The sequence below is a fragment of the Phodopus roborovskii genome, unplaced genomic scaffold (assembly GCF_943737965.1).
Source record: "Phodopus roborovskii unplaced genomic scaffold, PHOROB, whole genome shotgun sequence".
In the NCBI taxonomy this organism is placed as follows: Eukaryota; Metazoa; Chordata; class Mammalia; order Rodentia; family Cricetidae; genus Phodopus; species Phodopus roborovskii.
In genome coordinates, this window is record NW_026126517.1 from 44487029 (window position 1) to 44511354 (window position 24326).

The 24326-nt window shown below is 41.1% G+C and overlaps 1 non-coding gene across 1 annotated transcript; it reads left to right on the forward strand.

Annotated features, from left to right (window-relative positions):
• Positions 1 to 6441: 6441 nt before the first annotated feature.
• LOC127232061 (small nucleolar RNA SNORA40) lies at positions 6442 to 6566 on the forward strand. The gene has a single exon (XR_007835353.1). It is a non-coding gene; the product is annotated as a small nucleolar RNA SNORA40 (small nucleolar RNA).
• The last annotated feature ends 17760 nt before the right edge of the window (positions 6567 to 24326 follow it).

Genomic DNA, 24326 nt, shown 5'->3' on the forward strand with positions numbered 1-24326 from the left:
ACTTCCAGGTCACAGTTCACTACTGAGGGAAGTCAGGGCAGAAATGAGTCATAATCCATGGGAGAATGCTGTTTGCTGACCCATTCAGGTTCATGCTCATCTAGCTTCTTTACATGTAGCTCAGGACCACCTACCTAGGAAATGGTGTGGCCCGTGGTAGGCTGGGCCTACATCAATTAACAATAAAAACAATCCCCCACAGACATGTTCACAGGCAATCTGATCTTGGCAACTCCTTTCTCAATGACTCTAGGCTGTGTCAGGTTGGCTATCAACACTAAACTAGGAGTGAATGGCATCATTTCACAGACTGTGGTGCCAGGACCCAGAGCTAGTAGTGATATCATGGATCCTGGAGGAGAAGCAACAACCACATTACTAAACCAGATACAATCCTTAACTACATTCTAAATATTTGTCCTTATACCCACAGATAAGTGAAGTTCTCACCCTCATCCATGGAAACTTCTCTTTGCAATAGAGATCATTACAGAAAACCCACAACTAATCAAAAGCAAATTGTGGATCCCAGTTCCAGTGATGCATCTACAAAAAAACTCCCCTGCCTAAGGCTTGGGGGACATTGCTGAAGAAGGGTCTGAGAGAGTATGAGAGCCAGGGGATTAGGAAGTTTGCTATGAGGTTGTGTCTCCTAGGAATGTCAGAAGTTAACAAATATAAAGTCTTAGCAATAGAACTGCCTAAACACGAACTGAAAAAGGACAAGCATGGGAGATATTTGTGGCCTTCCAGGACTTGCTCTACATGTACTAACTCAAAAACTGGGCATGATTTGATATCACTGAGAAGGAATGAATACAGACAAAAAAAGAACATGCTAGCACATACCTCTGGGGTTTGTGATAACTAAATAGCACTAGCCCATGCAGGTTACCTGGTAGATTTCAGAGTTTGCATTGGGTAAATGGATGCTGTTATTATTGAGATAATGGACATATGGAGTCTGGCATCTGTTACTGGAAAGTTTGTGGGCTTGAAGATGCTAAATATATGATAATAATCTTCAGTTTTCAAAATGTCTAATTGTATTTTGTGGACTATAATGGTGTTTGGGGTCAGTAGAGAAGTGACTGAATTACTGGATTTGAAATCACAGAGGACTCTGAGGCTGTCCATATTTTTTGGCTTCAGGGGTGGACCAGCACTCAAAATCTTTAGGCGAAAAGAAAGATGGTTTCTGTCTGCACTGGTGATTAAGGCCTGGTAGGAACTCTGGTCTAACTAGCTAGTTAGTCAGTGAGCTCCAGAGATCTTCACCAGCATCCTAACTCAGCTATCACAGACACACATTGCCTGGCTCTCACCTGGGTCCTAGGGACCTGAACTAAGGTCATCAGGCCTGTGTATCAAGTGTGAAGATTGAAGCATCCCCCCTCCCCACACCCTGTCACTTTCCTCCGGTTCTCACTCTATTCTCCTCTGACTTAGACATCATCTGAGTCTCCTTACTACTCAGCTTATTTATCTGTCTGTACTGGTCACTCTCACTGACCTCTTAGGTATTCACTGGACTGTGCATTTGTAACTGTGAGTTCCTGGAGGGCAGAAGAATGCCTAAGTGCATTTGGAGCCATAATAAATGTTTTTCTTGTTCCAAATACCTGTCATAAATCTTTCTTTAGCAATTATACACTGTTCAGAAGTCACACAAGGTGTGGCAGACTGTAGTTACAGGGAAGCCTGTCAGTCTAGACAAATACCATTCTCCTATATAGAACTAGATTCATTTTTCTTTCCAGGGGAACCAAGATATCTTCAGCCAAGAGAATGTGTATAAGTTTTACCAAGTGACTCTTGAAGCTAGGTCAGAGATTGGATGCAGATGCTCTGTGTGGTGCTTTCCTGGGGGAACTGGGCTACCAAGTTTGAGAAAGCATAGAACACATGTGTCAAGGCCAGAGACAGAGGCTGGGGTGCTGATTCCAACTAAAGACCCAATAACACCAAGCATCAGAGTGGAGGATGCTGCAGTGTCTTTTAGTCCTGGCTCCAAGCTGCCTAGCAGGTGCCCATCGGAGCAGAGACCCCTGTTCCCACCAAGCACTGCCTAAGCTGCAGTGGAGGCAAAATGAATGTTGTGTTAGGCACTGAGTTCCAGGTCAATCTTTTTGAAGCAGTGGCTGACCAGCTGGTGCTCTGAAGACACAGACACAGAGGAGATGTGTGATGTTCAAGGCCACCTTCCTTCCACCTAGCCAATTTTGCCACCAGCCAAGCCAGGAGTCCTTTACCAAGTCTTTTGGCTCCTGCAAGTATTCGTAGATCCTTCCCTTTGAAAAGAGAAAACCGTTTGTTTCAAATTTGATTGTCACCCTCAGTGTATATAGTATCTGCCTTTAATTCAGTCACCACTCTGTTTCCTACAGTTATTTAATGTATATAGATCACTTTCTTATCTCTCCTTTCATTGTTTGTTTATTTGTATGTGTGTGTGTGTGTGTGTGTGTGTGTGTGTGTGTGTGTGTGATTATTTGGAGCGAGAGAGAGAAAGAGAGTCAGAGTGATAGAGAGACAGAGAGAGATAGAGAGACAGAGAGATTATGTGTGTGTGTGAGTCTTCTGGACTCTTGTCACTCAGGCTGGACTTGAACTCACTCCATAGCCTAAGATGACTTTGAACTTCCGGTCCTCCTGCCTCATCCTCCCAATTACTGAGTTACAGATGTACATCAGCCATATCTAATAAACTCAGAGCTTCATGAATACGAAGTCAGATCTAAATAGAACTCTGCCATTTAAACGTAAGAAGAAAACACAATACACACAAATGTGCACACATGTGTACACACACACATGCACGTGCACACACAGATTGCAAATTTGTTTAAGGAAATACTAATGGCAGATACTGTCTTTACATATCATTATTAAATGTAAACCATTCCATAGGTTTCCTTTCCTTTCTTCCATTCTCCAAACATTTCTGAGGTCTTATTTGGCTCACATTTAGTCTTCTCTGCCTCTTTTTTGAGACACAGTCTTGCTATGTAGCTCTGGCTGTATTTTAACTCATGATCCTCCTGCCTCAGTTCCCCTTTGCCCCTCCCAGTCCTGGGATTACAGATATTGTTCAGCATGCCCAACTTATTCAGACCCTTCATGTCATATCCTGTTTTACATCATAATTATTTATGTGTGCATTTCCATTTTGCACCCTGGATTATAGAATTACCTCTTCCTAGACACTGAAGACTATGACATTAATCCCTTTTGTTTTTTCTTGCCTCTCTGGGTATATATGGAACACTTCCCAGCTCAATACGTGTAAAAAGTCATGTTCACCCACCATGGAGGCTGTGTTTAGAGATTTATAAAGGCAGAAACCAAAACAAAGCAGACAACAGAAATTAAAAAATTAACTCTTACAATCACAATTGAATCAATAAAGGCTGTGGGCACATCTTAGGTTTTGTTTGTTTGTTATTTCCCCTTTTCTTTCCTTACTTAAAAATATCTTTTCTGATGTTTAAAACTATCAGATGCATAAATACCTGCTGGTAACTTGTTAAAGATGGCTTTTTTATTTTTTAAATGATCTAACTTTCTTATTTGTGTATGCTTTTTAGAAGGGATGGGGAGACCATCTGAATGAAGATTTCATATTGATCTCAATTACAGCTGCAGGCTCCAGCTTCAAATTGATGCTTGATCAATATGGATCAGAGGCAGTTTGGAGCATTAAATAAGACCTTGTTAGGGTGATATTTTTTCTTTTATTTGATTTAATTTGGAAGCACATGGAGCTGGAAGGATGAGAGGGAAGATAGGTATGGACATCAGTCAGTTCCTAGAGCATCCGAATGTGCTTCCGCACCGCATCCTATAGGTAGTGGTCCTGGAGGAGTGGCAGCACACTAGATAGCACCAATTATGACTGTGCCATATACTCATGAGGCTCTTGGCTTATGTGTGTGGTATATTGTTAAAACATTCTTTGGGGGGGATGGTGAAATGATTCAGTTAGCAAAGCATTAGCCTCGGAAGTGTGAAGACCTGAGTTCTGACCTCCCAGAACTCACATTAAAAAGCTGGGCAGAGAGGAACATGTTTGTAATCCCAGGAATGGAGAGATGGGGGTGAGGTGTGGGTGGAAACAAGCAGATCCTTGGATGCTACTAGGGTCTGCTAGCCAGGCCTGTGTGGTAGTTACAGGCCAATGAAAGACCCTGACTCAAACAAAAGGTTGAAGGTGCCTGAGGACTGACACCTGCGGTTATGCTGACTACCACATTTGTGTACTAAAATGCATAAACACACACACACATCATATCCTTTTCAAGCTGTGTGTGGTGGTAGTATCACAAGAATGATTTCTAGGCAACATATTAAAATTTTTCTTCTTTGAAACCTTCTGAGCTAGCCCCCCCCCCCAGCTGAAATCATTCTTAGCACCACTGTTCTCCATGCTCCTAGTGGTACGCGCTCAAAGCATCCCCTCACAGTAGGCTAGGCCTCCCATACCCATTATGAATCAAGACAAAGCCCCCATCAGATTGGCCTGTAGGAAAGTTTGTGAGATATTTTCTTTGCTGAGGTTTTCTCTTCTAATATATGTCAAGTTGAAACAAACTAACAAATCCCAAAACTAGTGAGGACACTTGGTTACAAGAGTGACTCAGTGCACATATACGGGCATTCCTTCTATCACACACCTAACATAACACAAGGTGACACCAAGATGACCCCACGATACCTCTGTTCCCTGATTCAGATGGTCTCTAAACCTCACCCAGGAGCAGACATTCAGGAATCCTGTTTCTGGCTAATATGGGTATCTATACTCCTAGGATTGTTCTGTGGGACTCTGAGACTCTCCCCAGACAGAGCTGTATGGGATGCTCAATAATATACCAACTTAATTGTTTTTCATTTAGTTGAAAAGTAAATACAATATGGAAGTTTAGAGCCAGATTGTTATTAAATTATTATTTTCATTTTCATCTTCTTTCAATAATTGTTATTAGTGATAATTATTTAATTAACTGTGCTTTAGTACAGCAATTCTCAGCCATAGCTACACATTAGAATCACCTGGGGAACCACTTAAAAACACTTTTGGGGGCTCCACTCTAGGCCAATTAAATCAGTTCATCTGGGCATAGCAATAGGGCTATGATGCTCCTCAAAGCTCCCCCGAGTTAGTTTCTAACATACAATTGCATTTGAGAACCTATAGGTCTAATGGTTGGGCCGCTCACCAACAATGCCTTTTAAGCTCATTCATTGCATTTTTGAAAAATTTGCTTAAAACATACCAAAATCTACATTACATAAAATATACCATTTTTTTATCTTGAAAAGTAAATTTGATTCAATTCCATGCAATCATCACCATTGTACATCTTCAGAAGTTCTTTTGTTTTACAGAATTGAAGCTCATGTTCACTGAACACAAATTCCCCACTGCCCTTCCTCTCTGTCCTATGTCCATGAATTTGAGTCCAGGCACCTCCCAAAGTGTGACACACATGGAATAAGTGGGTTTTAATTTGTTTTCTCATTGACAGTATATTCTCCAGACTTGTTCCTCCTGGGGTATGCTCTTTGCCCTTGAACTTCAGTGATTTATAGGGCTACATCTGAGAGTGGATCCCTCCAAAGCTGTTTTCTCTAGGTATCGGTGACCCACTTTACTATGGAGGTACAAGATCTTCTTCCTTTAAGGACAGTTGTATCCCAATGTTTAACTTTTGTTCTTAATTTGCTTGGCCATTCTCTTCTGGCTTGTCTATCCCGCATATGCAGTAGGTATTTCCAAACAGCCATGTGCTGAGTCACACACAATCTAGTTGGATCATATATTTTGGAAGGTCAAAGATGGGCATCCAAGTAGTTAAACTTCCCTAGATGATTCTGCTATGTCAGAAACATTGGACACACTGATGGAGCTTTCTTGGGTGTGTTTTTTACAGCATCTTTTGTTATTTGGTTCAAGGTTCTGTGGCATTAAAGATTGCTCTCAGGTAAGCCAAGTCTATAACCATGGTTTTGTATTTCTTTTCATTGTAACAGGCTCTTTGGTAGAGTAGGCTAGCCTCAAACTTGCTATGGGGCTGAGGTTAACCTTGGACAATTGAGCCTCTTGACTCTGCTCCCAGGGTGCTAACATAAATGACATTTGTTACCATGCCTGAATGTAATCAAGGGACTTTGTGGATGCTAAGGAGCAGTCTAACAACTGAGTTACCCCAAAGCCTGCACTATATTTGTTAAGCATCATGCAGACACTCCCCTCCATGCCCAGCTTCTGTATGGATTGGCTTTGTTTCTCACCTCATCCACTTCTTCAGTGCCCATATTTTACTTAAGAAGACACTTCTGTGTGCCTTAAGAAAGTCTTCCCAGACTCAGTTTTCCTTAGAATCACCCATATCCTTCTCCCGGAGACTCAAACTTACTACTTTCTCCTGGGACCAAGAAAGCACTTGTGTTTGTGTTTGTTGAACGGGTGGAAAAAACATGAAAGTCAGGTGCAAAAATGAATCCTCTCGCAACCCAGAACTCATTGTTCAGCATGAGTTTTGAAACCTGAAAGAAAGAATATGATAGTCAAGAAAGCACAAAGTGATGACGTATTTGATAATGAGATTGGTTCTAAGAATAGAGCAAAACAAAGGGCTGGAGAAATGGCTCATTGGTTAAGAGTGCTGGCTGTTCTTGTAGCAGGATGCAGCTTTGATTCCCAGAGCCTACATGGTGGTTCTCAAACTACCTGTAATGCTAGTTCCGGGGGAATCTGACACCCTTGTTTGACCTCTGTAGGCACTATGCACACACATAGTGCACTTATGAACATTCATGTAAAACACACATACACATAAAAGCTAAATACATCTTTAAAAAATGAAATAAAACAAAACAGGAACATGAAAGATAACATAAAACATCTTCAGCACTCCCCAGGGCATACAAACTGCAGCCTTGTCTGAGAACCTCCTCTTCTGTGATGACAGCCACTGCTCTCCTGCTCTCCTGCTAATGGCTTAGAGACTTTCTTTAAACAAAACCTACATCTCTTTTGAGGGTATCTGATTCAGTCTGTCTCAGGTAGAGCCTGTGATTCATGTTTCTTCTTTATGCATTTTATGAAACTTTTATATTTCAAACTATATAGTCACCAAACACTTAGACATCAAAATTCGTGGCACTGGCACCCACAGCCCCTTCTGCTGTCTGCACCTGGTTTCTGTCCTCTGCAGGTCCTTCCCATTCTCCAGAACCCATGTTCTCCTTTTCCCTTTCAGGTACCCTCTCTCCTTTGCAGGAGCCTTTTTGGATTGGGCACTGGCTTTGGAATAGCACACTTCGCAGACAATCCCCTGAGTTATCTCTGTGGCTTTTCCTTCACCCTTGCTTTCTCTCCTGTATTACTCCTTCCAGCCTTTCTTTTGGGCAAAGCAGCAACAGGCAAGACACAGGTGCTAAATGTGAGGATGGGAATTCAGTGGGGTTGCTCTCAACTCTTCCGATGTTCAGGGTTTTCTTTTTAGAACTGGGACTTTTTCTTTCTCTGTTTTCTTTTGAATTTTTTTTCCGTACAATACATTTTGATCATTTTATTCCCTCTCCCCCAACTCTTCCTGGATCCTCCCCACCCACTCACTCAATTTCATGTTATTTCTCTTTCTCTCTCCAAAAAGGGAGTCAAATAAACAAATCAATTAAAACAAACAAACAAAAAAAAAGCATGTGCATCTTTCTTTCTGATGTACATTTGGTAGGCTTTCATAGTAAATTTTAAAAGTTTTCTTGGTAACTAATAAAACTAGCATGTAAAATATTAGTAAAGACATAAAGTAATTGCCATCATATTAAAATCTTGTCTTAATTGTTACATGTAGAGGATTAAATCTATCTGCTATAGAGATGCATAGCTACATGTTCAAGAAATATTTCAAAATTTGGTCACATAAAAAGCCCATAAGACAAATCTTAATGTAATCTGAATTTTCTTTCTTTTCTTATTTAAAATTAATTGTTTACTAACCTGGGCTCATAGGAGCTCCTGGAGTCTGACCAACAACCAGGGATCCTGTATGGGTTCTTTGAATATATATCACAGTTATGCAGCTTAGTCTGCTTGTGGGACTCCTAACAGAGGGAGCAGGGGCTGTCCCTAATGCTTTGACTGCCTCTTGGGAACCTATTCCTCATACTAGTTTGCCTTGCTCCACCTTTATACAAGGGGAAGTGATTAGTTTTACCACAACTTGATATGCCATGCTTTGTTGATACCCATGGGAGGCCTGTCCCTTTCTAAACTGAAACAGAGGAGGAATGGATGGGATGGGGGGAGGGAAAGGGATGAGATGGGGAGGGGGATATAATTCATGTGTCTAACAAGTTCCAGGTACTACTGTTGCTGCTTCTGTGGAGGTGCTGTTTCAGATTCTGGGCTGGGGTATAGTTGGGCCTGAGTTACTCAGCTCCTTTCTCAATCTTCTCCACACATGATACATTGGCTTTATCAGTCTGGGGAACATGCCTGTTTGTGTATATCTTGCATGCATGCATTGGATGTAGAGGTTTGGACACTATACATCATAAGAACTCAGATCTGGCTGGACTTTTTGGAGTAATATTTGTTGTTAGTCAGTAATGCAAGATGTAAAAATGGAAACGAGCACTGGTGTGTTCTAACCAGCTCAAATCCATGATAATATGTCATCCTGATAGTGTAAAGAGGCGGGATGAAGGGCTGGAGAGATGGCTCAGCAGTTAAAATCAGGCACTGCTCTACCAGAGCTAGAGTTCTAATCTCAGTGCCTGAATCAGGTGGCTCACAAACACCTATAACTCTAGCTCCAAGGGATACAGGCACCTGCACACACGTCATACATACATACATACATACACACACACACACACACACACACACACACACACACAATAATTTTAGGAATAAAACAACAGAAACAATAACAATGGAGGGATGTCTAAGATGATTAGTGACATTATTACCTGGATAGAATTTATGACAGATAGACTGTGTTCTACCTGATTTCCTTCCATTTCATGTGTGTATGCTTGCCTGTTGGCCACATTAGGCAACATCTCTGGGACCTTCTCTGTATGCTAGCCCCATGCCCTTAGACTTGCCAGCCTCCAGAACAGTGAGCAGGTTAAGTTCTCCTGCTTACAGTTTGCCTGGACTTAAGTTCTGCTTCAGTGTCAGAAAACAAAGACAAACACCAAATATCAGATGGAATGTGGCTAACCACAAACTCCCAAAACACTCCTTGTCCCTGCTCTACTTGCCAATGCCTTCAATTGCCATGGCATGGAAAGAGAGATGGATCTGGGAGTTTCTTTGGCACAGAGCATTTCGTGCCTTGAGTGCCATTGGCGGTTGGCTATGGCACCCAAGCCTCAGCACAGGCTTTCTTCCCTCTTTGTGATTCTGATTTAGTCTTAGGAACATGACGACCTCTCAGAATACGTTGGAAAGTTTCTGAATTATTTTCTGTGCAGTAACTTTCACAGGGAGGTATTGGCTCTGATTTCTGTGTGCTTCCTCTTTTGGGAACCATAGACATTTTGCTTGCTTCTAGTACTTTCTTTCTCTTGATGTCCTTCCAAAAGGAGCTCTATGCTTTCCTAACACTAGAAGATCCTCTATCTGATGTATTTCAAAGTTCCTAGGGAAAAGTAACTTCTCAAAATTCTCTTCAAAGTTAGTTTTTGCCAGATTTCTGCTCTGCTGGTTGTGGACTTCAAGCAGCCTGTGAGTGTAGGAAGTATGCCAAATACTGAGAAGCTGATCGTGTCAGAGGGTTCTTGTGCATCTGGGCTGACTACTAATAGAAGGCTAATTGTGTATGGACACTCCATCTTCTCTTTAGTGAGGTACATTATACCCAGAAACAGATCAAGGCTCATGCCACTGAGGTCTGCCTGGGATTGACACTGACATTCCTGCATCTACCACAACAATGATTGGAACTATGTGCTCTGACCTTGGCTCATCCTACCATCACCTCAGGTCCTCATCACTCCCTGGTATCCCCTGGGTGAGCTGTTTCCTCTCAAGTGTGAGGAAAAGTAAACCATAGACTAGGAACAGTTTGACATGGTATATAAAAGCTTAGATGCTAAATATTTTAAGTTTTGCAAGAGAAATGATCATTGAAGCTATCTGTGTCTGCTACTATGATGACCAAAACAAGTTATGAACAACACATGTTGTGTGACATGCTGTCTTCTGAGATTATCAGCCATTGCCATCTTCACCAGAGCAGTTGTGAACACTTGATAGGGTCTGGTGAAACCAGGCCAATTGGATTCCTTCTTAGAGGGAAAGGCTAGGGGAGGGTCATCAGGCCCACTTACCTGAGATCAGAAAGTACCCTTCATCCATGTAAATAACCTAATAGACTCTGGTTCACCAAGTGTACATTGATGGAATCATTGCCTTGGTCTGAATGATGCCCTAATGAAGGGTTTGGGGGGCATGCATTGCTTACAACAAGCCCATGAACAGGTAGAGGGATGAAGGGAAGGAAGGGAAAAGGGGACAGATGAAGGGAACATCTCCAGAGAAACAAAGCATGAATTTTCTTCCTGGGACTATGCAACACAAAAAAGTCTAGCTAACATATTAGTGTCACCTCCTCCCTGAATGCCCCTGTGATTTTTCCTGATCACGGTGTCCTTCCCAAGGATAAATAAGCCATCCCTCCTCTGCTCAGCACCATAGTGTGGTTCCCATGGCAATATTTTAAGTCATACTGCATCCTACATCCTATAGATGGGCAGGTTCCTCTCTTTCTGAGTACTCTCTCCTGATTGTTCTCCCTGTCTACACCATTACCAAGCTCAGCCCCTCCTTACACCTCTGGAACTTGATTTTACTTCTGTCTGAATTCCACCCCTTATAAATATAAGGCTGCCCTTATATTTGAATGAAACCATGCATCTTGCTACAGAGCTCATTTCAAATGTCTGTCCATTCACTTTCCCATCTTTGTTGGAAGTACTGGGGATTAAACTCAGTGCCTTGTACATACCGGCTTGTGTTCTGTCATGACTCACATCCTTAGTTTTTCAGACTATGCCTTTCCCATAACAGTGTAAATTTCTTGAGATGATTATTTTATAATAATGATCCTTAACCAAGAAAATATATTTGGTTTTGTTATGGAAGTGAGTTTTTAATTTGATGATAGATGGGTTCTACCATGTGAATTCCCTTCTGTGTGGTGTGGAATCAGCAAAGAAGGGGGCTGCAGAGATCTTAGATGCTGGGAACTCCTCCCTGAGGCAGCTCACAGACTTAGCTGGGGCAAGGATGGACCTCCAGAATCCAACTTCCTTCATAGAATGGTGATTTAAATGTTTCCTGCAAATCTTTGGTAAATAGTATCAAATCGTATCCTGCATCAAAATCAGAATGACCTTGTGATACAAAGTTTCTATTATTCTGTTTGTGTTAAAGGAATGGGTCCATGGAGGTTAAGCATGCTGTACAGTTGCTGATAGTGAAGTTCCTACAGAGTCACTGTGGCCAATCAGGTTCAGCCACTCAGTTGTGCTATGTATTAATATGTATTGTTATTATGACTTGATGTTCGTAAGTTGGTTGTTTTTCCTTACTGAAAATTCACTACTACTGTTTAAGGGCTGCTTGGGGCTGACTGGAATATCTTTAAAAAATGCCTTCGTTTGCCATATGGACCAGCCTGAAATGGGGAAATGGGGCAGCAGAACTGAAGACTTCCCCATCCCGAGTGACTGATTTTGTAGATTATTGATTTGGGCAGCAGTTTATTTAAACATTAAAACCTTGAATGAAGTAACTTAGCCTGGAGAAAAATGTGTCAGACTGAGTGCTTGTTAAGGCTCCTCTCAGCCTCTGAGGACTTTGTAAACTGCCCAGATGTATTTGTTTTTATTCTTTGTTTTTTTGTTTTGGTTTTTTATTGTGAGGGAGGAGCAGTTGTTATTGTTGTTTTAAAAGTTCCAGGGAAGAGAAAAAGAACCAGGATGGGTCAGAAGGCTTTGTGATTTGTTTCAAGAAGCTCTTTGAACAGGAAACCCTGGAAGATTTCTCTGGCTTTTTACTTTGTCCTCCATCCAACTCTACACTTCAGAAAACATCCTCTGGTCTTTGAGATGCTTCTAAATATTAGATGTTAACGTTCAAATTCTTAAACACCTGCACAACGGCTCCTCCTTTCCCGTTGCCTGCATCTCCCTTTTCTTTCTTTATTACAATTGACACTGAACTTGATTTTCCTACCTAAGGAGCTAGAAGGGGGAGCACAAACTAAGTGGGATAATTATATGAGAAATGATTTCAGTTCTCAGCCTGGGTGCTGCTATGTAAGGAAAATAAAGCAATTGCTGATGCACACACAGCTGGGTGAGGTCATGTGCTTGCACACTCACTCTGCAATTGTTTGGATCTTGCATGTTCCCCCAAAGGCCCATGTATTGAAGGCTTGGTTCACATCCTGTGGTGCAAATGGGGATAGAAAACTGTATGTGTGAAAGAGAGGAGGTGGTGTGTGTATGTGTTCATATGGTTGTGTACATATTGTGGGTGCTACAGGTCAATATCTGGTGTTGTTCTTTTAAATCATTCTCCACCTTGACTTTTGAGGCAGGGTCTCACCAAACAGAGACTCATCAATTGACTAGACCAGCTGACTAAAGAACCCCTGGGATCTATCCAGCCACAGGATGGGATACAGACAAGTGCTATCTTGCTGGGTTTTTAGGGTGCTCAGGATCCATATTCAAGTCCTCATGTTTGCATAACACTTGACTCCCTGGCCCTCTCCATCTCCCTAGGCTGGGGCATGATGAAACCTTTAGTTACTACTAAGTTAGGTGTTCAGGGGAACACATTTGAAAGGGCTGTTGGATGTTGGAACTTGGGTCCCCTTTGCTTTCCTGATTCAGTGATGTGAGTGGGCATTTTTTCCTTTTCAACCTTGATGTATTGTACCACTATAGGCTCAGGGCAACAGTACAAACAATGATGGGCCGAGACATTTCTTTTTATAAGTTGTTTATCTCAGATATCATGCTATAACTTTCATTCTGAGAACAATACTACCAAACTTCTGTCTCAGATGGTTTCATCGCAGCTCTGTGGCCAGTGTGCAAATATCTTGAGAACAGGTTTGTGTGATGTGGAGGTTGAGAAGGCTAGCTGTTGGATAGAGAGATGGCTTCATCAGTAAAGTGCTTTTTAGGTAGGCATGAGAACCTTAGTCTGTCCAGTCACACATTTTTATAAGAACTGGGCATGGTGGTGCATGCTGGTAATCCCAGGACCATGGAGGTAGAGGCAGGAAGATCTCAGAGACATGCCGGCAAGCCACTCTAACACAACCAGTGAGAGACCCTGTCTCCAAACACAAGGCCGGTGAATGCAGAGGACAAGACATTGTCCCCCTTATTTTGGTGATGATGGGTTTCAGTTGTTTGCTTATAAGGGGTTTTCTAAATCCTCCAATCAAGTATTTGGCTACTCATTGTGTTTTATCTATTTTGCTCACTTTCAAAATGATCAATACTTAATTTCCAAAGAAATAGCATGGATAAAAAAGTAAGAAAGAAAATATGCCATGGATTAATAAAAATCAAAATGAGGTTTCCTGTCTTGGGGTTATTGTTGTAACATCCTGGTAAGCTTAGTTAAGTAATACCTTTTGAGTGTAGTAGCGTACTATCCAAACTTGGATGAACACGAGCCAAACAAAGACAACTAAAGCAATACACATGGATGGGTTGCCAAGTGTAGATGCCATGAGTTTGCCCCATGAGGATTCTCTCTTTCCACTCTGAGACACTTTGGTGGGTGGGACCAGAAGATGGCCATCATTTGAATAAACTATAAAACCATCCTCATCCTCATCTCATGATTGTAACTGGCTTAGTCCCTAGAAGCCACAGCTTTGTCTGTTAGTCCCCTGTCTGAAAGCCCTAATGACATCATTCTCCTTTTATTATGTTCTGAGGGAAAATGTTCTAAAACGGCCCCTTGACATGCTATCAGACACGGAAGGGCTAGCTCCATGGTAGGGTACATGTTTACCATATGGAAGCCCCACATTCAATACCAACTGTCTATTCAAATTAGACATGTAAATCCTAAATTAATAACAAAAGATCTTACTTTTTAAATTTGGAATAAGTATGGAAAGCAGAACTAATGAGCATTCATAATTTTCTATTCATTTGCCAACAGAAAATAATATTCCAGAAAACTGTTTTCAACATTGTTACTAACCTTTTTAAAAAGTAACTATCATGACATTAATGAATTAAATCATAAAGTTGTTTGTTTTTTAAGATTTATTTGTGTGTGTGTGTGTGTGTGTGTGTGGTGTGTGTGTGTGTGTACCGCATGCATGCACATGTGTGCAGGTGTTTGCAGAAGGTGCCCAATCTGCTGGAGCTGGAGTTATGGATGTTTGTGGGACTCCCTAAATAGCTTCTGGGAACTGACTCCCAGGATTCTATACAAGAGCAGCACACACTGTTAAGTTCTGAGCTATCTCTCCATCCCTTGTTTGACTTTTCAGCGTCAGTATCTGCAGTCAGAACATTTTTCTTATAGATACTTTAAATTTTTGAGACAAGATCTCTGTGCAGTTCAGGCTGGGCTTAGATCCATTATCCTCCTGGGCACTAGAAATACAGGTATTTGATATCTCAAAAAATTACATTTAAGAGTCAAAATGAAATTTGGAGAATTATGAATATAATCTATATGTTAGTAATAATGCCAAGTGTTAGTTTCTTAGTCCTGTCAAATGTCTGATGGCACTGTTAATGTTACAGAAAGCTAAGAAAACAATATACATACACTCTTCATGGCATGTCTGTTTCAAAATGATTTCCAATATTAATTTTGTTTTAAAAATGAAGTTTGAGATAATCAGTCTCTATATAGAAGGAAATATTCTTAGGTAAGTTTTCTGGTTATACTTGGGGTTCTGAGTGTGAATCTGAAAAGTAAAAATTAACCCCCAAATCAAGGGTCCCACCCAGTTCTAAGGCGCTGTCCTGTTCCAGTGCAGTCCTGGGATGGAGGGTTGTGTGGGATTAGAGGCTGTGCTCTGAAGCTGTGTGTAGGAGGGAGGCTCAGGAGTGTGACTTCGGGAAAGCAATGATAATGCTCTGACCCAAGCGATGTCTCAACATTACTGAGTGCACCTTGCCAGCATCCTTACAGTTTTGGAGCCAGTCTGCTAGAAAAAACCCATTGATTGGAGTTGTTGGACTGGGGTTTGATGTCTTCTGTTGCTATTCTAGTTTCATATACCTGGCTATGCCCCTGCTTTGAACTCCTGCTATGCTCCCAGGACTGGACATCCCACCTGCTCACTCCAGGCTTTCCAGCCTCCTGTCATCCCCACTGGTCATTGGCTTTGCCTTTCCCACCTGGCCTTGACAGCTTGCCTCAGCTCTGCTGTGCAGGACTCATTGGCTCTTGACTTAGAAAATCACCATCGACAGCACGCAGTCATGTCATGAAGCGAGTCTGTCTTCTCAGTGAGAATCTTGGCTCTTCGAAAAATAAAGGATTGCATCTCTCTCTCTCTCTCTCTCTCTCTCTCTCTCTCTCTCTTTCTCTCTCTGCCTTGAAGGGACTACTGATGTTTATCACATGGAGTTTTCTTCAACACTAATCATCATCTTTCATAGTCTTTCTACTTTTGCTGACATACACGGTCTCATTTCAGCATAGTTCTGGTGGATTATAAGTTTAGTTTTTAACCACTGAGAAAACTAGGCCGAGGTGGAGCTGGACAATGCTAGTTTGAAGCTGAATTCTGCCAGGAGCTTTCCTTTTGGATTCTCAAGTTTTCCCACCTATGAGAGAGGAAAGAATGGAGACTACTTCCTCAACTATATAGGAATTAAACTGTCATATGACATCAGAGGTGAGGGGACTTCATAGTCTTTAAGGGTCTCCTATCTTATTTTATAGATGAAAGAACTCTTGGGGTCTCAAGAAACAGGAATACATCAGTATACTATGGAATTATCAGATGGGACCAGTGGTCTCATGTGATCTTCTGGCTCCTTTACCTGTACATCAAGGAGCTTCGGGCAATAGATGTGTTTTAGAAGATATTTCAAGGAGTGAAGAACAGATGTTCTGCTTTAGATGGAAGGAAATGAAAATGACTGGTATGCTATCAAGGGTTACTTTGATGTCCTAACCATTCTATCAGTCTTAGCCTGGCCATCTACACTTCTTAGAACATATTATTAGCTGTAACACACAAATGGCTACTCATGTACTGCCCTATGTTGTCTTTTCATTGGTCTCTAAAAAGTTAATTATGTATTGTAATCTCTTTTTATGTGAGCTATCTAGGTAGATAGGTAGGCAGGCAGACAGACAGGGTATAGATAGTTATATGCTACAGAGATGTTGATGTTTATTCTCTGTTAGGTCAGGGACCATGCCCTTACTTCTAAGTATCCCTTAGGATATGTATCAGAGCTCCTTGCACAAGATAAATACCAAAATTAAGTGGATGGGTAGGATACTTTATTAGCATGTGACTACCATATTGGTTTGTAGCATGGGGAAACTGCTTTGTGTTAAGTAGGCCAGGCTGTAACTGACATTGAACAATTGAGCTTTACTCCTCTGATATTTATCCTGGTTAGTTTTTTGTTTGTTTGTCAGTGCAAGGTACAGTCATTTTGGAAGTGGGAACATGTATTGAGGAAATGCCTGGACCAGATTAGCCTGTGGACAAGCCTATGAACATTTCCTTAATGAGTGATTGACATGGGAGGGTCCAACCCATTGTTGGTGATACCACCCCTGTGTTGGTGGTCCTGGATTATACAAGAAAGCAAGCTGAGTGAGCCATAGAGAACAAACCAGTAAGAAGCATTTCTCCAGGGTTTCTGCAATAGTCCAGCCTCCAGGTTCCTGCCCAGAGTTCCTGCCCTGACCTCCCTGGATGATGAACTAGAAGCTGGTAGATGAGATAAAACCCTTATTCTAAAAGCTGTTTTTTGTCATAGTGTTTTATCAAGGCAAAAGGAACCCCAAGACAGCCTTCACGCTGATAATAGGTGACAATACATCAATGGCTCACCTTTGAAGATTATGACCCATTGATGGTCCTGTGCTGTGTGCCAGCCCAGGGCTTCATCCTGGGCTCATTCTCTGCTCTTTTAAACAAAGCACAGGCAGGTTCAGTTGTGAGGAAGTAAGAGTATGTGATGATTATTATTTTTGTCAACTTGAAAAAAAAATAGGGTCACCTTGGAAGAGAGAATCTCAACTGAGGAATTGCCTCTATCTTCCTGGTCTATGGGAAATTTTCTTGACTGCTGACTTTTGAGGGAAAACCCAGTTTACTGTGAGTTGTACCAACCTCAGCATGGTAATACTGAGTTGTACAAAAATGGTTGTACAAGCCCAAGGAAGCAGTCTCTCCATGGTCTCTGCCTCAGTCTCCACTAAGGTTTCTGCCCTGAGTTCCTCTCTTGGCTTCTATCAGTGATGGACTATGGTATAAAAGTGTAAGCCTTTTAAACCCTTTCCTTCCAAAGTTGGCTTTTGGTCAGCATTTTATCTTAGTGGCAGAAAGCAAACTACAACAGATGAAGGATGGGAGAAGAAAGTGGTCAGTGAGGCTGGAGCACGGGTCCCATTTTTCAGCTTATTCCTTCTTAGATGCTTGACTTGGGACACTTGGTTAGCCACTCTTAGCAATGATTTCATCCCTTGCAAGCTATGGACAAGACTTCCTTGTTCATTCCCTGTTTGTGGAGATAGTATGCACAGCTCTCATCTAGAGCTCTCCCTAGAGTAGCTCACAGGGCCTTGACAGTAGCTTGTGCACAGTGCTTTGGATATTTCAAGGCTTGGCAGCTGCGATGACATTCAATCCTCCCCACAAGACCTCTGTGGATATTTTATAGATTACAAAAAAAGAAAAGAAAAAGAGGTGTGGAAAAGTTAGTTGGCTTTCTTCATATCTCTCAGAAACATCAGAAAACATTACTAAGCAGGCTGAAGATTCCAGTCTTCTGCTTTGTAAACCCAAAACATTTTGACCTATTATGCTTGATGTTAAGGAAGCAATCAATATCTTTAAAACATGTACATGGAGGGAAATATTTTAAGTGTGTTGCAGTCCAAAATGGAGTGTCTGATAATTGGGTTCTTATATTTCAACAGTTCATTTTATACAAATCCACAGATGGATATTATTTTGGGGGGCAATGGTTTTATTTTACCTTCAACACATTTTTTTTCAATAGGTTTTCTAACCAACCCAACTCAACATAATGACCCATAAATTTTTTTTTCTTAACAAAAATGTAAGGAATTTCTTTATAAAAAGTACCTGATTTTTTTTTCCCTCCTGAGGTGGGTCTCCGAGGAAGCCAAGAATTGGCAGACAATTACTTCCTTCCTCCTCCATGCGGAAGGCAGAATGCAGTCTTATTAAAATCCCCAGAATGAATTCAGTTAAGCTTTCAGCACTGCGGGATGTTTTTCTGACAAGTTCTGTCTCGAAAAAAGTATGTTGTACAACTAATTAAGAAATTATTTTGACAGGATGAATGTTTGAAGCTCTGTGTTGTACACAACCTAATGCAATCTAATTTTCTTCCTAGTGAAACAAAATATGTGGATAAAAAATGGCCAGATAATATCAATAATCAGACTGCCTCAGTTTCAGCTGAGAAAAATTCAAGAAGCCAGCCAATTTGTCTAGAGAAATATGCTCTTGGCTAAAATGGTATAAAAGGTCTTACCCCTGGGCAAATCATTTATTTCAAGAGTTTAGAAAAAAATTTCTCACTGATTATAAGTTTTTTTTAAGAGTTACTATTGGTATATGATGCGAGATAGGATGTAAGTGGTCCACTTGCTGGAAGCATGCTGGGTGGGGAGCATTTGTTGACTATTTACAATTGTTCTAGAGACTAGGCTTGTTGCAAGCAAGATTCTGCAGAGTGCAGTATAAATCCCGAAGACTATATGAATGTTTGTGTGTATGTGTGTGTGTGTGTGCATGTGTGCACATGTGTGCGCATGAGTGTGTGAGTACTTGTGTATATGAACAACCCAGTACAGCCTAAATCTTTTCCCTTTTCTCCTCATTTTGTTTTAAATTAACAATGGTTCTAGCATCTAGGTGAGGAAGCTTGTAGAAAAGATGACTAATGTACCAAATAAGTATTATTTCTGACTTTTTAAATATTAAAGTAACTTCCATTATACAATGAGTAATGTGTTGTTCTGAAGTATAGGAAGGTAGAGGTGGTCATTTTAAAAACCATACTTAAGAACAAGAAGTTTATTTTGGAAAGTTCTCCATAAATAAAAAAATAATATTTTAGGTCGGAAGCTAATAAGCTCTCAAAATGATGAATACCAGATATATGGGGTATTTTCATGTTTCAGATGGAAATAGTAAGTCTATACAGGGAGGCTGTCACTAAGACTTTCACTGTTTTATAGGACATTGGTTTATAAATACTGCTGAATCAAATGGAGTGCTTTTAAAAAGACACCCATTCTCTGGCCCCAGGCCAAACCAACCAAATCAGAACTTTCCTTTCAAAAGTTCTTGCAAAGTTTTTCCTAAAAGGCATTTGTGGTGAGGGTCTGAAGGACAGGAAGTGGTCTAGAAGGACCCTGCATTTCTGGCGGTGGTTATAGGTTATGGCCAAGGTACAAGCTATGTGGAGAAGATGATACATTGAGTATGGGCATACTGCATTTGAGGTGCTCATGGGAATCTAAGCAGAGACAGCCAATAGTTTGTTTTGAAGCATTAATCTGGATGTCAATGGAAAGGGCCAGATCTGGGAGACAAAACTGTTGCCTTGTCTATTGGCATTCATCATTTGCATAGTAGACACAAGAAAGTTTCCCAGCATGAGGAAACAGAATGAAAAGAAAGCTATACATTTTAATTTATAAAACATTTTAAAAATTCCTATTATGTGTAAGGCATTAAAACAGGGGTTGTATGTTCAAAATTAATATGAGCCTCTTCCTTAAGTTAATATGCTGTTTAGTGGGAAAGATAAGCTCATAACAACTGTAGATACTGGAGGAAAATGATGTTCTGACATGTGTGTAGTATCAGAGCAATATGGAAAACATAAAAGGAGTGGCCAGGAGAGGAAATAGTCCCCCAAACCCTTAATATTCAAGAAGATCAAAACAAGAAGTGCAAGAAGTGAAACCCTAGGTGACCAGATGGCTGTGGTTGAGAAGAAGAGAAGAGTTCTAAAAGCCTTTCCTCCCTGGCTTGGCCATTTCTGACTCCTAACCTTCCAAAAGAACTTGTAGAAAAAAAAGATTATTTTTGATTATGGTTTCAGAGGGAGAGAGAGACAGACAGACAGAGAGAGAGAGAGAGACAGAGAGAGTGACAGAGAGAGGGGAAGAGAGAGAGATAGATAGATGGATAGATAGAGGGAGAGTTCCTAAATGCCAGGTCAGGCATGGTATTAAGTGAGAAGGAAGCTGGAAGCTTATAGATCACATCTTCAACCATACACAGAAAGCAGAGAGTGAACTGGAAGTGGGGCTCTCAGTGATATACTTCATCCAGCAAGAAAGCTTCTATCCCCTACCCAAACAGCATCACCAACAAGGTACCAAGTATTCAAATGCATGAGCTTTGAGGGCCAATTCTCATCCAAACCACTGCAGTTACAGTAAGTACATACGCATGCATGCACACAGAGTTTATCTGATGTTCACCTTTATTTGGATCCTTTGGTTTTCTCTTGCTGACCATACTACTTGTGAGAAAGCAAATTATTTGGCTTACACATCCTGTGTCCCAGTCTGTCACTCAGAGAAGTCTAGTTAGGAACTCAAGGCAAACACCTGAAGGCAGGAGCTGAGGAAGATGTCATGGAGGAGCACTATTTTCTTGCTTGCTCCCCATGACTTGCTCAGCCTGTTTTCTTATACCATCCAGAACTAGGGGTAGCACTCCATGCAGTGGGACTGAGTCCTCTCACATCAATCATCAACCAAGAAAACACCATACAGACTTGTCTACAGGCCAGTCTAATAGAAACACATTTTCTGTTGAGGTTACCTCTACCCAGATGACTTTAGCATGTGACAAGTCACACACACACACACACACACACACACACACACACACACACACACACACACACAAATCCCAACAAAACAGAAAAGAAAACTAACCATCACAATTACTTGAGAATCCCTTGTCCATTAAATGATAATAAGCAAGTATATTATTTTGACACACTGAAGTATGTTAAAGGATGTTCTTGAAGAACATCCCATTGACACTGACAAATTGTAATCATGCTGGTTAGGTTTCCATCCATTCCCATGGGTGACCCAGGCATTTTGAGATTCAGTGAGCTTTCCATGGTTACTCTGATTGATTGCAGCACACTAAGACCTAACTCCAGATCTACTGACTCAAACACCTGGGCTTCTTTGCTCGGCATGTGCACATTGTGTAGTTACTCTTCATGTCTCTGTAAGCAAATACTGACAAGCAGCAATTTAAGGAAAGGGGGTTAATTCTGGCTCACAGGTATGTAGGGGATCCATTCCATCATATCAGGGAAAATGATGGTAGGGAAGGCATCCTTTCAACAGGAGCAGGAGGCCAGCTAGTCACACTTTCCTGTTTCAGGAAGCAATGAGTGAACAGGAAATGAGACCAGGCTATGAAACCTCAAGACCCAACCCTAGTGACCCACTTCCTTCTTAGAAGGTTTCCATAACCTCCCTTACCAATCCCACCAGCTAGGAACCACGTGTTCACATGAGCCCGAGAGGGACTGCTAGCGTTTAAGCCATAGAATCTATTATATCAAGGTTAAGTTCTTCATTATTAAATCTTATAGGATATAAGTATAGCCTCTGAATGATATTTGAATTGGTTCAAATTCTGGATAAATGGCATTCAAACCGTGCATAGTGTGAACTTCATAGACAAACTGCATTTGTAGAAGATTAAGAGAATCACTGACAACCTCCAAATATCTCACGGACAGCTGTCACTACTGTGCTCTAAAATAGTCCTGATAATTCTATGTTGATAATTAGATGTATTTTACTCTTATGACTCTCATAGTTGGAAAAGCAAGCACAGAACAGTATTTCCAGTTTGCTCCTTAGAGCTTGTAAAGTTGTAAACAATTTCATGAATTAAAATGACTCAAAAAAAAAAAAAACCTAACCAGTTTATAACTGAAATTTTAATAGGGCATAGATATTTATGTAATCTATTTACTATATATTTTCACTAATGTATCCCCTCTATGTTTTATGGGACATGAGTCTGATCTCTGAGCGTCTAAATTGAGGTTAGTAAATCTATCATAATGAGGATACTAGATTGTTATTAGAGGAACATAAAACCTTTTACATTTAAGTTTAATACTTAATGAATGTCTGCTAAAAATAAGGGCCCTGTTTAATAGGTAAAGAATCCCCTGCCCCTCTGTTTTCTCTGGATACTTCTGTTTCCCACCATCAACCATTGCTGCCTCATTAGGTTCTTTTCTTGCTGCTTTTAGCGCATACCGCATAAAGGATGCCTCCATTTTCCTCTTAAATGCTCTGTTCTTTAACTTAATTTTATTTTGGGGTTTCACAGAGTGTTATGAAAAACTACCAACTTTGAAAAATTGACAGGTCCATTAGCAGAGAGCTTTATGCCTGAGAGTCCAGGCAGTTAAGCCTCCTGGATATTCAGGAAGCAGAGGGTGTCAGAGCCATCACTTTTATTGCAGCCTGAAATGATGGCTGCGAGGAGTTGTGCTCGTGTGATCACTCTGTATAAATCACCCGGCCTGTCTTTCATTTCTGGCCTTCCCTTAGAAGTGGGAAAGCTCACAGCTCTTCTACTTCAAATAAGAGAAGAACAGAAAGCTTGTGAGTCTGGGTCCAACCCAAGATCCATCCAATCGAGCGTGAGTCTTGAGGTATCAAGGGACATACAGGAAGACAAGATATTCCCTTTGGTTAGTTTCAAAGGCTATGCATATCTTCCCAATAGATGAATACAAGTTTTTTGTAGGCAGAGAAAACTTGGTTATAAAATGCATCCTCGTGGTGACTGGATTTTCTCAGACTGCCTAATCTTCTTAACCTTTCAAAATCTTGAGTGCAATAGTAGGGATGATGAGTGTTAGTTGCCTTTTTAGTGTGTGTATGGTTTGGGGTACCTTCAGAGGATGAAAGAGCACACCAGAGTCCCCAGAGCTGAGATAAGGCATGTGCCCATCAGCTTTGCAGCACTGTGACAAACTATCGGAGGTAAACAACTTACTAGAGAAAAGATCAATTCTGACTTACGGTGTCAGGAGTTTCAGGCTACGGTCAGCTGGCATCATTGCTTAATTACACCATGGCAGGATACATGTAGTAGGGAAAAACTGCTCACTTTGTGGCAGCCAGGGAGCAGGGAGAGGAGTGGTCCCAATATCCTCTTCGAGGTGTTTTGTTTTCTTTTCTACTGCCCTTATTTTACTTCATAGTTTCAAAGTATGTCACCCTTGGAAAGGCAGGGACTTGAGACTGCTGGGTAAGAGCAGAGAAAGCAATAATGCATCCAGGCCTGCTTGCTCACTTTCTTCTCTCTTAATGGAGTCCAGTGTCCATCCTAGAGATGGTACCATGTGCAGAAAGCAAGTTCTTCCTATATCGATGAATTAAACAAGACAGTTTCCTATAGAAACACCAACAGCCCAACTCGATGAAGACGACTCTTCCTCAAGAGTTAAGATTCTCCTCCCAAATGATTCTGGGTTATGTCGAGTTGGCAGTTAAAATTAACCAGAACAGTGGGTATTCTTCTAATAACTTAACTTCCTTCCACTGGGCCTCACCTCCTAAAATCTTCATCACTTCCCTAACATGCCACAGATTGGAAGTCAAGCCTTCAACTCATGGCCTTTAGGATGTCATTCAAGATTCAATAAATTATAACCCATTGTATCTGGACCTTGGGTATCTTGAAACAAGAAGGTACTAAAAGATGTTCTTATCCCTACAATCCAGAGCCAGTACATTCCCCCAGACTCCTCTCTCTTGAAGTCTATTTGTTCAAAGCTCTCGGAGGAGCTCCCAGGTCTATCTCTGAGAACCAGCCACATAGATTAAACCCTTCTTTTCAGAAATCTTTAGTGACTTAGAGACTCCAAAGGAGCAAGTGAAGGTCTAGAGACCATGTGGCTGAAAATTATTTCTCCAGTTTCTTCACCCAGCTGTGAGTTCTCCTCTTGTGGATTGATGAGGTGTCATCAAATCCCATGGGCATTTGGGTATTGAATAACTGTTACTC